The sequence below is a fragment of the Chiloscyllium plagiosum genome, unplaced genomic scaffold, assembly GCF_037043375.1.
Source record: "Chiloscyllium plagiosum isolate Xiang-an unplaced genomic scaffold, Cpla_swu_hap1 HiC_scaffold_2, whole genome shotgun sequence".
Taxonomy (NCBI): domain Eukaryota; kingdom Metazoa; phylum Chordata; class Chondrichthyes; order Orectolobiformes; family Hemiscylliidae; genus Chiloscyllium; species Chiloscyllium plagiosum.
In genome coordinates this window covers 87721170-87738017 of record NW_028270140.1, presented here as the reverse complement: position 1 = coordinate 87738017, position 16848 = coordinate 87721170, and the positions used below count along the sequence as shown (strand labels likewise).

Genomic DNA, 16848 nt, shown 5'->3' with positions numbered 1-16848 from the left:
CATTTCGGAATGGCAGGCAGTGACCAGTGGGGTACTGCAGGGATCAGTACTGGGACCGCAGCTTTTTACAATATATGTTAATGATATAGAAGATGGTATTAGCAATAACATTAGCAAATTTGCTGATGATGCTAAGCTGGGTGGCAGAGTGAAATGTGATGAGGATGTTAGGAGATTTCAGGGTGACCTGGACAAGTCAGGTGAGTGGTCAGATGCATGGCAGATGCAGTTTAATGTGGATAAATGTATGGTTATCCACTTTGGTGGCAAGAACAGGAAGGCAGATTACTACCTAAATGGAATCAATTTAGGTAAAGGGGCAGTAGAGAGAGATCTGGGTGTTCTTGTACACCAGTCAATGAAGGTAAGCATGCAGGTACAGCAGGTAGTGAAGAAAGCTAATAGCATGCTGGCCTTCATAACAAGAGGGATTGAGTATAGAAGCAAAGAGGTTCTTCTGCAGCTGTACAGGGCCCTGGTGAGACGACACCTGGAGTACTGTGTGCAGTTCTGGTCTCCAAATTTGAGGAAAGACATTCTGGCTATTGAGGGAGTGCAGCGTAGGTTCACAAGGTCAATTCCTGGAATGGCGGGATTACCTTACACTGAAAGACTGGAGCGACTGGGCTTGTATAACCTTGAGTTTAGAAGACTGAGAGGGGATCTGATTAAGACGTATAAGATTATGAAAGGATTGGACACTCTGGCAGCAGGAAACATGTTTCTGCTGATGGGTGAGTGCTGAACCAGAGGACACAGCTTAAAAATATGGGGTAGACCATTTAGGACAGAGATGAGGAGAAACTTCTTCACCCAGAGAGTGGTGGCTGGGTGGAATGCTCTGCCCCAGAGGGTAGTGGAGGCCCAGTCTCTGGATTCATTTAAGAAAGAGTTGGATAGAGCTCTCAAGGATTGTGGAATCAAGGGTTATGGAGATAAGGCAGGAACAGGATACTGATTAAGGATGATCAGCCATGATCATATTGAATGGTGGTGCAGGCTCGAAGGGCAGAATGGCCTACTCCTGCACCTATTGTCTATTGTCTATCTCTTTTAACATTTTACATCTTCAATTATGAAGTCGACCACTTGACCATATTACAATTCCATTGATGGTGTCTATGCCAGTGAAGATGATTGAAGATCTTAGACTTGATGTTTCCTTCTCCCTTTATTCTATTTGCTGTGATACTGCTCTGGAGGCGATATGCTGCTAATGGCATTCTTTCTTCTTAGTTTCAATAACATATAATAATTATAGCCACAGCGAGTTTCCTTCATGACAATAAAAGCACATTGTGTATTGATCGATTTTCTTTTCAGATACCCAAAAAAGTATAGGCTGGCCAGGCCATGGAGTAAGCAAGAAGCAAGTGCTGATGAAAATATACTGTCACTTGATTTGATGCTCACAGCCACCAACTCAGGTGCCATATTTTGAGCTTAGACCAGACAAAGTCACTGCATATAATGTGACAGCAAGCAGACAAGGTCTGCAAGAGGCAAACAGGCACCAACCAAGACCACTCACAGATCTTGCTGCACTGAGAAGCCTTCAATGGGAAAAGGCCATAAAAGATTGCTGAAATAATATCAGAAAAAGGCAGAAATAATCTGCAGCTCAGATAGCGTCTATGGAGATGCAAATTTAGAGTGGTGTATTGCTCACACCCTGGTAGAAATGTCCATCTTGAGTCGGTTAACTTTGTGCTAATACACCAGAGGCAGTGTTAACAAGGTGAGAGTTAAAAATCACACAACAACAAGTTATAGCCCAACAGGTTTATTTGGAAGTACAAGCTTTCAGAGATCTACCTTTTTGTCAGGTAGCCATCTATCTGCTCTACCCTCCTCCACGAACTATCACTTTCACCCCCACTTACCATCCACCTATCACATTCCCAGCTGCCTTCCCCCCAAATCCAACCCCTCCCATTTATCTCGCAGCCCCCTTGGCCCACAAGCCTAATTGCTGATGAAGAACTTATACCTGAAAAGTTGATTCTCTTGATCCTTGGATGCTGCCTAACCGGCTGTGCTTTTTCAGCACTACACTCTTCGACTTAACTCCTCAATGGCAGGAAGTCCCATCCGCAAAAGTTGCCAGCTAGTCTGATTGTCCAGCAGTTGCATTTTCCCAGCAGGATAAGAATGCAGTCCTATTGGAACTGCAACAGAGACCTGAGAAAGACAATTCATAGATGTCACTTACAGTTACGTCTGGGCTTTTGGTCAGTGAGGGAGCAGGGTCCTACTGAAGCCAAGAAGAGGCCTGGGGAGTCAGGTTTGAGAGGCTGGCAAGTTGTGGGTAATGCAGGAAAGGTGGGTACCATTGTGGGTGTGTACGTGGGTACATAGGTTATGTCACCACCATTGGAAATACCATCACTCAAAATACATATTGGGGAACAGCGGTCATGTGAGTGCTATTGAGTCCAAAAGATGCCAAATCACCCAGGAGAAATGAATTGTGGGAATGATTCATCAGATAAGAGTTGGACCAATGTGTGAAAATTGAAGAATTTTAAAAGAACCTGTTGCTCCATTCACAGGCTGGCTTCCCCCCCCATGTTGCAAGTTGATAGATTCACAGCGCAGGGTGTCAGGCAGGAAAACCGCTCATGATTGGAAGAACACGTAGCTAGGGAGACCTCGGGAGGAAGTCAGCAAGGCAAGGCCAGAAAGGATGACGTCTGCTGGGTGAGTTGAGAGGTTCATAGCTTCAAAGAATCTATCAGTGTTGAAAGAGGCTATTCAGACCACAGAGTCTACAGCAACTCTCCAAAAAGCATCCTAAACAGACCACTCTTGCACCAATCCTTGTAACCCCACATTTACCATAGCCAATTCAACTAATTGACACATCTTTGGACTATGGGTGAAAATCCATCAGACACAGGGATAATTTGAAAATTACACATAGACAATTACCCAAGGCTGGAATTGAACGCAGGTACCTGGCACTGTGAGGTAGCAGTACTAAACACTGAGCCACAATGCCATCCCTGGCGCTAATGTATGGTTGTTATCTTCTGCCAATTAAAACACAGTGGTGTGTTGGAAATTTGAACTTTCCCTGTGTGCTGTGGCTTTAAATTTCATTGAGGGTTGAAAATAATTAATGATATTCATGAATTCTCGTCATTCTGTTTCAATGAGTTCAAATACTCCATATGCCAACACTAACTGCATGTCACTAAGAATGTAATACGTGGGTGGCACGGTGGCACAGTGGTTAGCACTGCTGCCTCACAGCGCCAGAGACCCGGGTTCAATTCCTGCCTCAGGCGACTGACTGTGTGGAGTTTGCACGTTTTCCCCGTGTCTGCGTGGGTTTCCTCCGGGTGCTCCGGTTTCCTCCCACAGTCCAAAGATGTGCAGGTCAGGTGAATTGGCTATGCTAAATTGCCTGTAGTGTAAGGTAAGGGGTAAATGTAGGGGTATGGGTGGGTTGCGCTTCGGCGGGTCGGTGTGGACTTGTTGGGCCGAAGGGCCTGTTTCCACACTGTAAGTAATCTAATCAAAACATAGAACGTAGAACACAGAACATAGAACAGTACAGCACAGTGCAGGCCCTTCGGCCCAAGATGTTGTGCCAAGCATTTATCTTAATCTAAGATCAACTTAATCTACACACCCCTCAATTTACTGCCATCCATGTACTTGTCCAGCAGTCATTGAGATATAGAGCTGTATAGCACACTGTGCTTTTCCAGCACAGAAACAGACCCTTCGGTCCAACCTGAGCATGCCAACCAGATATCCCAACCCAATCTAGTCCCACCTGTCAGCAACCGGCTCATATCCCTCCAAACCTTTCCTATTCATATACCTACCTATTTGCCTTTTAAATGTTGCAATTGTACTAAGCCTCCACCACTGCCTCTGGCAGCTCATGCCATACATATACCAATCTGCATGAAAAAGTTGTCCCTTAAGTCTCTTTTATATCTTTCCCCTCTCACCCTAAACCAATGTCCTTTAGTTCACGACTCCCCAACCCCAGGGAAGAGACTTTGTCTATATACTCTATCCATGCCCCTCATGATTTTATAAACCTCTATAAGGTCACCCCTCAGCCTCTAACGCTCCATGGAAAACAGCTCCAGTCTATTCAACCTCTCCCTATAACTCAAATCCTCCAACCCTGGCAACATCCTCGTAAATCTTTTCTGAACCCTTTCAAGTTTCAGAATATCCTTTCCATAGAAAGGAGACCTGAAGTGCACGCAACATTCAAAAAGTGGCCTAACCAATGTCCTGTACAGCCACAACATGACCTCCCAAATCCTGTACTCAATACTCGGACCAATAAAGGAAAGCATACCAAACGCCTTTTTCATTATCCTATCTACCTGAGACTTCACTTTCAAGGAGCTATGAACCTGCACTCCAAGTTCCCTTTGTTCAGTAACATTCCCTAGGACCTTACCATTAAGTGTATAAGTCCTGCTAAGATTTGCTTTCCCAAAATGCAGCATTTATCTGAATTAAACTCCATCTGCCACTTCTCAGCCCATTAGACCATCTGATCAAGATCCCGTTGTAATCTGAGGTAACCTTCTTTGCTGTCCACTACACCTCCAATTCTGGTGTCATCTGCAAACTTCCTAACTATATCGCTTATGCTCATATCCAAATCATTTATATAAATGACGAACAGTAGTGGATCCAGCACCAATCCTTGTGGCACTCCACTGGTCACAGGCCTCCAGTCTGAAAAGTGACCCTCCACTACCACTCTCTGTCTTCTACTTTTGAGCCAGTTGTGTATCTAAATGGCTAGTTCTCCCTGTATTCCATGAGATCTAACCTTGCTCACCAGTCTCCCATGGGGAACCTTGTCGAACGCCTTACTGAAGTTCATGTAGATCACATCTACTGTTCTGCCCTCATCAATCCTCTTTGTTACTTCTTCAAAAACTCAATCAAGTTTGTGAGGCATCACTTCCCACGCACAAAGCCATGTTGACTATCCCTAATCAGTCCTTGCCTTTCCAAATACATGTACATCCTGTCCCTCAGGATTCCCTCCAACAACTTGCTCACCACTGATGTCAGGCTCACTGGTCTACAGTTCCCTTGCTTTTCCTTACCAACTTTCTTAAACAGTGACACCATGTTAGCCAACCTCCAGTCTTCTGGCACGGCAATTGTGATTATTGATGGTCTCAGCAAGAGGCCCAGCAATCACTTCCCTGTTTTCCCACAGAGTTCTCAGGTACACCTGATCAGGTCCTGGGGATCTTTCCACTTCTTTGCATTTCAAGACATCCAGCACTTCCTCCTCTGTAACATGGACATTTTTCGAGATGTCAACATCTATTTCCCTAATTCTATATCTTCCATGTCCTTTTCCACAGTAAACACTGATACAAAATACACGTTTAGTATTTCCCCCATCTCCTGCGGCTCCACACAATGGCCGCCATGCTGATCTTTGTGGGGCCCTATTCTCTCCCTAGTTACCCTTTTGTCCTTAATGTATTTGTAATAACCCTTTGGATTCTCCTTAACTCTTGCTAAAGCTGTCTCATGTCCCCTTTTTTGCCCTCCTGATTTCCCTCTTAAGTGTACTCCTACTGCCTTTATACTTTTCTAAGGATTCATTCGATCTATCCTGTCTATACCTGACATATGCTTCCTTCTTGTTCTTCACCGAATCCTCAAATTCTTTAATCATCCAGCATTCCCTTTGCCTACCAGCCTTTCCTTTCGCCCTAACAGCAAGTGTCTCTGGATCCTTGATTTCTATTCTTGAAGGCTTCCCATTTTCATGTCGTCTCTTTACCTGTGAATATCTGCCCCCATTCAGCTTTCGAAAGTTCTTGCTGAATACCACCAAAATTAGCCTTCCTCCAAATTAGAACTTCAAGTTTTAGATCCAGGTCGATCCTTTTCCATCACTATTTTAAAACTAATAGAATTATGGTCGCTGGCCCCAAAGTGCTCCCCCACTGATACCTTAGTCACCTTCCCTGCCTTATTTCCCGAGAGTAGGTCAAGTTTTGCACCTTAGGCAAAAGTGAGGACTGCAAATGCTAGAAATCAGAGTCTAGATTCGAGTGGTGCTGGAAAAGCACAGCAGGTCAGGCAACATTCGAGGAGCAGGAAAATCAATGTTTCAGGACTGAAGGCAGGGAACCTCCATGGTGGAGAGATAAATGGGAGGGGGGTGGGGCTGGGGAGAAGGTAGCAAACTGAAGTTAAAGCAGTGTGTGGGGAAAACAGTTTCAGAGTCAGAGCCATGAGGAGGGAGTGGGGTGGTTAGGCCCAGTGATGTGAGAGTCTCAAATACAGGTAAAGAAGTCTAGATGAACATTTCAAACCTGTTCAAGGTGTGCTGGGAGGGGATAAGTGAGAGAGGAGCACTGCAATGGTCGGTAATAGAGAATAGGCATCGACACATCGGGGACCCATTCTGTGCTGCAAACCCTCCTGATTCTAAATCAAGTTTTGAATTCCAGAATGATCTTGGAAAATTGAGCACTACTAACAGAATAAAGCAGGAACTGATATTGTTTGATGCAATTCATTCAAATCTAGTGATCAGTGGAGAAATTAATTGTGTGTGATATAAGTCTGGACCTTACCCCCAGATTTAGAAAATAATAGATTTGCAGCTCATGGTGGGTTGAAAGGCCTGATCCTGTGCTGTACTGCTCGATAACTCCTATTTAATAGACACAACTCTTCCACACTATTCTACCTAATGTATTATTGGATTAGAGGGCTCAGTGTTTGAAATATAAAAAAACTGGCATTTCATTTGCATGTTGCTTTCAAATTTTCCACGTTTGTGATTCACTGTTAATTTGTTTATTTCCCATAAACATACAGAGTTTGCTTAGAATGATTGTTAAAGTAAATCTGGTATGACCCCCTGCTGTTTCCATTATAGACTCTTATTGCACCAATTAACTCATTATCAGTGATCTGTTGTAAAGGCAGCTCTGATGGTTCAAAGGTATTTGTAAATGCATTCGCCTGTAACTTTTGCAGGGGTTTTCATAGCCTCCTGCCATAACCACTGTATATAATCAACATAGCTTCGGAAGACTTTATATAAGTTGCTAAAATTGGCATGATCTACTATTTCTCAAGTTATGGCTTAAGTTTGTCATAAATCCTGAAGAAGGGTTACACCTGAAACATTGACTTCTCCACCTGATGCTGCCTGGCTTGCTGTGTTCTTCCAGCCTCCTGCCCATCTATAAGTTTGTGACAAGCCAACAGGAATTTTCTCCTGTAGAACACAGAAAGATCTCTGATTCTATTTCTATCCGGTGTCTGCATTGTTCAATCTCAGCATCTGTAAATAAGTTGTCATTTTCCCCCCAAAAAACATTAACCTGTGTTTCTCATTGCTGTCCAGGGACATTATCAGGAGCAGCCTAGTTTTAGCTGTGATAGTCCCAAGCTACTAACCATCACCATGGAGAAATAGTGTGGAAGTATTTATTCTAATGAGCGATACCTGATATAATGAATAACTTTGAGAAGAAAAGAGGAGATAACAAAATAGAGGAATTAAGCACATCATAGAATCATAGAAGATGGTCACTGTGCTAGCTCTCTGAAGTGCAATTTAAATGGTGATGTTGTTCTGAAATGCTGTATTTTTTCTTTGCCAATAATAATCCAATTCCCTCTAGATGCAGCATATTCCAGATCCCAAGCACTTGCTGCATGAAAATATTTCTTTTTTTCTCATGTCACAGTTGCTCCTTTGTCAATGAACTTTAATCTGTCTTCTCTGGTTCTTGACTTTTCCATCATTGAAAAGAAATGTTCTCGACGTTCTCTGTCGAACCCTTCATGATTTTGGACACTTGCACCAAGTCACCCTTCAACCTTCTCTTGAAGGAAAACTGTCTGCAATCTATCTACTTAGGACCATTGTGACCATAAGAGGTTGGAGCAGAAAAGGTCTGTTCAGCCCATTGAGTCCGCTCTGCTATTCATTGAGACTATGGCTGATCTGATAATCAGCAACATCACTTTCCTGCCTTTTCCTATAACTTTTGATTCCCTTACTGATTAAGAATCTGTCTTAGCCTTGAATATACTCAATGACCCAGCCTCAACAGCTCTCTGCAATAAAGAATTCCACAGATTCACTACCCTCTGGGAGATGAAATTCTGCCTTGTCTCTGTTTTAACCATGTGAACCCTTATTCTGAAAGTATGCCATCTGGTTCAAGGCTCTCCCACAACAGCAAACAATCTTTCCGCATCTATCCTGTCAATTCCCCTAAGAATCTTGTATGTTTCAATACAATAATTTCTTATTCTTCAAAATTCCATTGAGTACAAGCCCAACCTACTTATCGTCTCCTCATGGGAGAGCCCCTCTGTACCTGGTATCCGCCTAGTGAAAGGGTGGCACCATGGCTCAGTGGTTAGCACTGCTGCCTCACAGCGCCAGGGATCTAGGTTTGATTCCCACCTCAGGTGACTGTCTGGTGAAGTTTGCATATTCTCCCTGTGTCTGTGTGGGTTTCCTCTGGGTGCTCTGGTTTCCTCCCATAATCCAAAGATGATCAGGTCAGTTGAATTGGCCATGCTAAATTGCCCATAGTGTTAGGTGCCTTAGTCAGGGGTAAATGGAGGTGGTGGAAGCAGGCACATTGGCCATGTTTAAAGTGTATCTTGATAGTCACATGAGTGGGAGACGAACAGAGGGATTGAAACGACATGTGGGCAATAAATAGTGGGTCTAAATAAGGATTAGGAATCAGCACAGGCTCGGTGGGTCCAAGGGCCAGTTCCTCTGCTGTATTATATTGTCTTGTCCATAGCCCTCTTCAGACTCTTTGTGTCATGCTCACCACTTGCTTTCCCACCTATTTTGTGTCATTTTGTGAATCTTTCTAGCACTCCCTCTAATGCCTTCATATTATTCCCAAAGTTTGGTTTCCCAGAACTGATGCAATACTCTTGAGGTGAAACTAATATTTTAAGTAGATTTAACATAACTTACTTATTTTTGAGTCTCCGCCCCTGTTGATAAAGCACAGGATGTGGCAGGCTTTATTAACCATGCTCTCAGTCTTTCCTGCCATTTTCAATGATATATGCATATTATACACATGCCCTGCATGATCTTTAGAACTGTACATTTTATTTATATTGCCTCTCCTTGCCAAAATGAATAGCTTAACTTTTCTCATTCACTTTAATGTGCTGGTCTGCCAACTTGACTCTGTCCTTTTGAAGTCCTACACTGTCCTTGTCACAGTTTCACAATAGTTCTAAGGTTTGTAAGTATTTTTTGCAAATTTTGAAATTGTACCCTGTATATCAAGATTTAGGGTATTGATAAACAAGACTCCCAAAAATGACCTGTGGAGAATTCCATTCCAAATCCTTTGCATTTTTCAACATCTGAACATTTTGTAATATCACATTTCTGCTAGGGAGACACAAATATAATCTGTTCAATCCTGTTTTCTTGCAGATGGGCATGTCTTATACAATGTAATACACATTATTCTTCCAATTCAAAAACATTCGTTAATTGGTTTTCTATTCCTTGTCACTCAACTGAGCTCATACTTTATTACAAGTCCTTGTGTTAAACTTTATCAGATGTCTTTTAATTCCATCCACACCAGATCAACGATCATCAACTCTCTTTTAACCTCATGAAAAAACATAACCAAGGTAGTTAAATAGGATTTGTCCTTGAGTAATCTATTCCGGATTTGAATTGAATTGAATTGAATTTATTGTCACATGTACCGAGGCACAGTGAAAAGCTTTCTCTTGCGAGCAATGCAGACAGATCACATAGTTAAATAGCATAGATAGTAAATAATAAGTAAACAGCAGCAAAAACAAAAACACAGGTACAGACAAATGCTAAGAGTTTGTCTTAAGTTTGTCTTCTAGAAATTTCCCAATCATTTAGGTTAAACTGATTGTCCTATTGTCACCTGTATTATATTTACACTTTCTTTTAAAACAAGGGCCTTAGCTTTTTCAATTCTCCAGTCCTCTAACATTACCTCCCCACCCCCCCCACCCCCGAGTCGAGGGAAAGCTGAAAAATAATGACAATGCCTCGACAATATACACTCTTGTTTCCCTCAGTACCCCTATGTTGCTTGAAAGACCTCGTTCTATCAACTAAGATCAATGTAAGGGAATCAACATTTCCCTAACTGTTTACTGTAAGTTGAGTAGAATTGTAGAGACTGGAAAAATTGTGCCATTGCAGTATATAAGTTGTTTTTCTGGAATTTTCACTATTCTTGCATTCAAGTTGTAGCAATCAATTTGAAGAACAGTTGGAGAAATCCACACTCAAGGTAGTGTTTGCTAAATATGACTTATTATGCTGGGGGTAGGGTAAGGGAAACTGATTGTTGCAAGAGGCACAGTTATTATTCCGCATGCTGAGGTAAAATAACAGCATGAACATTTTTCTTGAATGTGGCAACGACCATTCATATGTCACTCCACGTTTTTGGTCATGACCCAGCCTACTGATAGAGAAATTATTCCATCTCTCAGCCCCTTGCCCACCTATCAGTTGATGTACACTATTCTCCACATAGTCAAAAAGTCTGGCGCTGGAAAAGCACAGCATCCGAGGAGCAGGAGAATCAACATTTTGGGCATATGCCCTTCATCAGGAATGTGGGAGGTGGGAAGGGGGCTGAGAGATAAATAGGAGGGTGGGGGTTGGGCTGGGAGGAAGGTAGTTGGGGAAAGTGATAGGTAGATGCAGTTGGGGGTGATAGTGAGAGGTCGGAGGGAACGTTGGATCGGCTAGGTGGGAAGGAAGATGGTCAGGTGGGACAGTTCAAGAGGGCAGTGCCGAGTTGGAGGGTTGGATCCAGAATGGGGGGAGATGAGGAAACTGGTGAAGTCGATGTTGATGCCATGTGGTTGGAGTATCCCAAGGCGGAAGATGAGGTGTTCTTCCTCCAGGCTTTGGGTGGCTTGGATTTGACAGTGGACAAGGCCCAGGACTTCTCTCCCCTCGCTTCTCTCCCCTCGCCCCACCTCATCCCAGATCCAATTCACCAGCTCAGCACCGCCTTTTTGATCAGTCCCACCTGTCCATCTTCCTTCCCACCTATCTGCTCCACCCTCCTCTCTGACCACTCACTATCACACCCCCAATCAGCATCTACCTATCACCTTCCCAACCACCTTCACCCCATCCAGACCCCCGCCCTCCTATTATTCTCTCAGCTCCTTCCCTCCCAACGTATTCCTGATGAAGGGCCTGCGACCAAAATGTCGATTCTCCTGCTCCTTTTATGTTGCCTGACCTGCTGTGCTTTTCCAGTGTCACATTTATTGACTCTGATCTCCAGCATCTGCAGTCCTCACTTTCTACCATTATCCACATAGGCTTGCTTGGATTGAAACAGGAGAACTACTGAGTTAAAAATTGAGACTGGCCATGTAAAGCAAGTCTTCAGGCTTATGCCCGAAACGTCGATTCTCCTGTTCCCTGGATGCTGCCTGACCTGCTGCGCTTTTCCAGCAACACATTTTCAGCTCTGATCTCCAGCATCTGCAGACCTCACTTTCTCCCCATGTAAAGCCTTGACAAATCCCAACAAGTGATGCCAGAATTTAGATTACTTACAGTGTGGAAACAGGCCCTTCGGCCCGACAAGTCCACACCGACCCGCCGAAGCGTATACCACCCAGACCCATACTCCTACATTTACCCCTTCACCTAACACTGCTGACAATTTAGCATGGTCAATTCACCTAACCCGCACATTTTTGGATTGTGGGAGGAAACCGGAGCACCCAGAGTCACCTGAGGCGGGAATTGAACCCGGGTCTCTGGCGCTGTGAGGCAGCAGTGCTAACCACTGTGCCACCGTGCCGCCCACTAATTTCAGGTCCAGTCATGCACCCTTAATGGCGCTTGTGTGCAGCTGCCCTATACTATCATATAATTATGTAAATAATCTCAAATGCACAATTGTGTCACTTGCACATGAGTTTGCAATGAAAATGATGCCCAACTTTCTGTATCATCTCCTAGCTTCGGTAATAAAAAGGTTTATGGTTAATCTTTATTTCTTGAAGGTGGTGGGCCTTTAAAATTGAGGATATAACACAGTGAAATGCATCACAGTTGCTAAAATCAGATTAAATTACTTAGTGTGTGGAATTATGTAACATACTGCATATAATAAATTTGACATATAAAAATGGCGAAAAAGTTGATAATTGTTTGATTCAATCAATCAGTTAAAGAGGGAGGTTAATTGAGACACTGGTACCTTGACTATAATTTCATCTGCACCACATTAACCAGTATTTGTTACAAATTCATACTTAATCCACTGAAGTTAAATCACAGATTATAAATGGTGTGAAGTCTGATTGTACATTATATTAAAATTTCTCCTCTCCTGACCTTGCTGCTGTTTCAAGAGAAAAATGGCATATTGAACTTTATGACTCCTAATGCACATATCTGTAGTGATTGGAACGTTCATATTCCTTCAAACCATCATAAATTAAAATAAACATAATTTTTGTGGACATTTTTTTAAGAAGTGTGAAATAAGCCATTTTGTTCAGGTTACTTCTTCTAATTATTATTATCTACATAAAATTATTTTGCTGACTGAAGCTGTGACCCTTTTCCTACACATATTCCACTTTTTTTGTGTACTTTTCTAAGAGACTTGAAGCATTAATGCTTCTTCTCCCCACGGATGCTGCCAAACCTGTTGAGTTTCTCTGTGTTTGTTTGAGAGGGTTACAGGATATATGCAATGATTACGGGGTTTCACACTTTCCAGACAAATCTCTGGTTAATGCATGCATTGTAAATTGATACATCTTTTCCTGGTGTGCATTCCTTAGTGCTGGGTCACTTTGTGTTGCTCATGGAGACCCTGACAGTGTGCATTCCATAATGGTTAAAAATCACACAACACCAGGTCATAGTCCAACAGGTTTAATTGGAAGCACACTAGCTTTCGGAGCGTCGCTGTTGGACTATAACCTGGTGTTGTGTGATTTTTAACTTTGTACACCCCAGTCCAACACCGGCATCTCCAAATCATGACTTCCATAATGGTGGTGCACTTTGTATTTTAGACAACACCCACCCACCCACCCAAGCAGGATAATTGTCTTATCTCTTTGACAATACCAATGGATTTCTACTTCCTTTTCAAGTAGGAAAGGTGTTTCACTCGACCCATGTATTGTATGGGTCCTAGCATTTGTAAATATTCCAGTCATGATGTCCCTTTGTATATGTGTTAGGGTGATTATCTTCTTTCCTAATCTGTTTGCTGTAGCTAGTCTATTCCAATGGTAAATGATTTAATTGTAATAGACACATTGAAGTGAGTGATGAAATCAAAACAGAAATTGAGAAACAGTGGAGAAACACTGGCAGCATCTGTGGGAAGAAGGCAGAGTTAACGTTTTGAGGCTTGGTGACCCTTCATCAGAATTGGTGGTAGCTGGGAAGAACTTATGCTGCAGTCAAACTTGGGGGAGGGGGTTGGTGGTGAAGATGAGAGGTGAACAGATAGGTGGAGATGTAGCCCAGAGTGAGAAACAGTATGAAAGGGAAATTTGGTTTATTTCAGTGGAGAGTGATAGCTGGAGTTTGGTTCTCAGAACTCTCACTGAAATAACTCCATGAAGGCCAGTATCCCGTCACCAACTCATCCTTTATTGACATATACACAGTACATGACACTGATCCAGCTAGTTCAGAGTGAACAGAACCCCTGATGCTCCTGTTTATATCTGTCAGACAGGATAGCCCCAATCAGGGAACTCATATTCTATGAGGAACAAAGGGTCACTGGACCTGAAACGTTAACTCTGATTTCTGTTCACAGATGCTGCCAGACCTGCTGAGCTTTTCCAGCAACTTCTGTTTTTGTTCCTGTTTTGCAGCATCCACAGTTATACAGTTATAGAGTCACAGAGATGTACAGCCCTTCGGACCAACTAATACATGCTGACCAATCCAATCTAGTCCCATCTGCTAGCACCATACCCATACCCCTCTAAGCCCTTCTTATTCATAGACCCATCCAGATGCTTTTTAAATGTAGTAATTATACCAGCTCCCACCACTTCCTCTGGCAGCTCATTCCATACACACACCACGCTCTGCATGAAAACGTTATCCGTTAGGTTCCTTTTATATTTTTCCCTCTCACCTTAAACCTATGCCCTCTCATTCTAGACTCCCCTACCCTAGAGAAAAGACATTGTCTATTTATCCTATCCATGCCCCTCATGATTTTATGAACCTCTGTAAGCTCTTCCCTCAGCCTCCGACACTCCAGGGAAAACAGCCCCAGTCTATTCTCTATAGCTCAAATCCTCCAGCCCCTGGCAACATCCTTGTAAATCTTTTCTGAACGCTTTTCAAGTTTCACAACATCCTTCCGATAGGAGGGAGACCAGAATCTTTCAGTTCATATTCTGAGGTCCCCCTGGCTGACCTCATTTCACCCCCTTCATTCCATGGTGTTAAGTCCCTTGATCAGGCATTCAGTGTTTTTGAATGAAAGCCACCTGTAGGAAACACAAAACAAAACCTGACAAGATTTGATTGCTATGATCTTAACACAGCGATCTCCCCAGCTGTTGGCTGGGTTAATACCAGTGGAGGTAATGTGGGCCACAAATATGAATTTGCATAGCCCACTTATGTCTCAACTGGCACTGGAGTGGATAGGTCCTCCGTAGGCCTTCCTGCCACAGACTTAATCAGGATGGTGATGAGAAGCCAGTGTGGTCTCCATTTCCATCCTTCTACCTTATTAAGTTGACCCTCATCACCAAACTCACTATGGCGGTGGGAACAAGATACTGACTACTTGTTTTCAAAAAGCTCACAATAGAACATACCCTAAATTAGAGATAACCTGACATGCAACTGGGGATTTTAAAAGATCATGGAGTCGAGTTTTTGCCTGAATTACTTTCAACTGAAGCTGCAAGTAAGGAATCAATATTGGCAGAAACAAAAGCAGACTTTGCTGGAAAAGCTCAGCAGGTCTGGTGGCAGCCATGAAGAGAAATCGAAATTAATGTCCAAGGTCTGGTGACTCTCTTTGATTTTTAACTTTGATTTCTCTCCAAGGATGCTGTCAGACCTGCTGAGGTTATCCAGTAACTTCTGTTTTTTTGCTGATTTACAGAGTCTGCAGTTCCTTCAGTCTGTAATCAATGTTGTCAGTGTCAGCAAAAATCTACCATTTTGATGATACAGCAAACACTTAAAAAAATCAGTGCGACTTTCTCTTTCTCAATGAATTTCCTTCTTGCTTCTTTTCTTTCTTTCCTTCCTTTTTTCCAGTATTGTAAGCCATTTTCATGATTTGGAGCACCGAACGTACAGACCCTGGACTTACAGGCAGGATTTTGTTTTTGAGAATACGTGAATAGAGAATTTGTAGTGATTCAGCTGAAGTTACAGCAGTAGATGGAGGGAGAACAGTGTCGAGGTTATTCCGAGCCATTTAGTTTCCTGCTGCTGCTCAATCCACCTCTCAATATAAGCAGACCAGATGTGGCACAATATAGAGAAGCACACAGTATGGAACTCATTTCATTCTAACAAACAAAGGATATTTAATACGTGCTGAGGTTCCCCATGACTGAACTTGAGAATCAAGTGGAAACATTTCCTAGGGTTAGCCACAAGATTCTCTTAATGGCTCATTGAGGCCCAACAAACTGTGCAAACATCCATTTGCCATAAGTAAAACCTCAGCCTTGGGCATCAGCAGACCACTCAAATCTTGATGACCAAAAGCAATCTGTTTAAACAATGTGTTTTAGCCAAGACCATTGAATTAGTTCAGTTTTTCTAACTGATGCATCAGTGGACCGTGGAAGCCAACAACACAGACTAGTTGTTCATGTCCGTAGTCTGACCCTCAGGGCAAGAGCAAGACAACCCTAGCAATGGTCTTTTTAAAGCACTGATCAAATGCTTGATGTAAACCTGAAGCCACTGCTGAGGGAAATGTCGCTCCATTAGCAAATGGAAGTTTACATGACAATAAGTAACTGATTGAAATAGCTTAATGCTGTTTACAGAACTGATTTTTAGCAGACAAGTGATCCTCTTGTATTACATTATTAAAACAAGCTTACAGGAGAGGGGGAGGGGAAACTGAGAGAAATAAAGACTGCACAGTCATTGCTAGTCTGGGAACTCCAGTAAAATAGAAATGGATTCCAAATCAGAGGAATTCAATTTTAAATGCTTTTTGCGTGAAAAGCTTTATAGATGAGACTTACCAGATCTTGGGCACATTGATAGCTAGAGTTTGTTATAACATCTGCATATTTGACTAGGGTGAGGTAAGGCAATGATTTATTTAGTTAATATACACATCATTATACAGATAAACATTAACTTGGAGAACCTCTGACCATCTTGTTCCCAAGAGGGAGGTTAAGCATCAGAGTGGAATGTAGTGCACAAAACTTACAAGGTATCTGTATCAATAAGAAGCAAATGACAAGAAGATCTGTTTCCTCAGGTGAGTAAAAAAACATCTCTGATGACTATAATCCATGCTCTTTTCTGCTTATGCTCAGTGAGGAACTACTTTGAATTTTTGGCGCAGAAACAGGCTAGTGTTTATGTTTGAATCATCAGTCTTCCCTCACTACTTCATCTAACCTTACAAGTATATTCCACTTTTTAAAAAAATATAGAATCCCTACAGTGTGGAAACAAGCCCTTCGGCCCACTAGGTCCACATCGAACCTCTGAGGAGTAACCCACCCAGACCCATTCCCCTATATTTACTCCTGACTAATGCACCTAACCGAGGCATCCCTGAACACTTATGGGCAATTTAGCAT

General features: G+C 42.6%; 2 long non-coding RNA genes across 2 annotated transcripts in view; one reads left to right on the top strand and one right to left on the bottom strand.

The window, feature by feature from the left end:
• Nucleotides 1-16848, bottom strand: part of LOC148151936 (uncharacterized) — a 29814-nt gene that overhangs the window by 12140 nt on the left and 826 nt on the right. The window contains exon 2 of the long non-coding RNA XR_015759137.1: nt 1991-2181. This is a non-coding gene — a long non-coding RNA (uncharacterized LOC148151936). The remainder of the gene's footprint in view (nt 1-1990; nt 2182-16848) is intronic.
• The window catches only part of LOC122560605 (uncharacterized), a 164155-nt gene continuing 163786 nt past the window's right edge, over nt 16480-16848 (top strand). The window contains exon 1 of the long non-coding RNA XR_006314775.2: nt 16480-16520. This is a non-coding gene — a long non-coding RNA (uncharacterized LOC122560605). The remainder of the gene's footprint in view (nt 16521-16848) is intronic.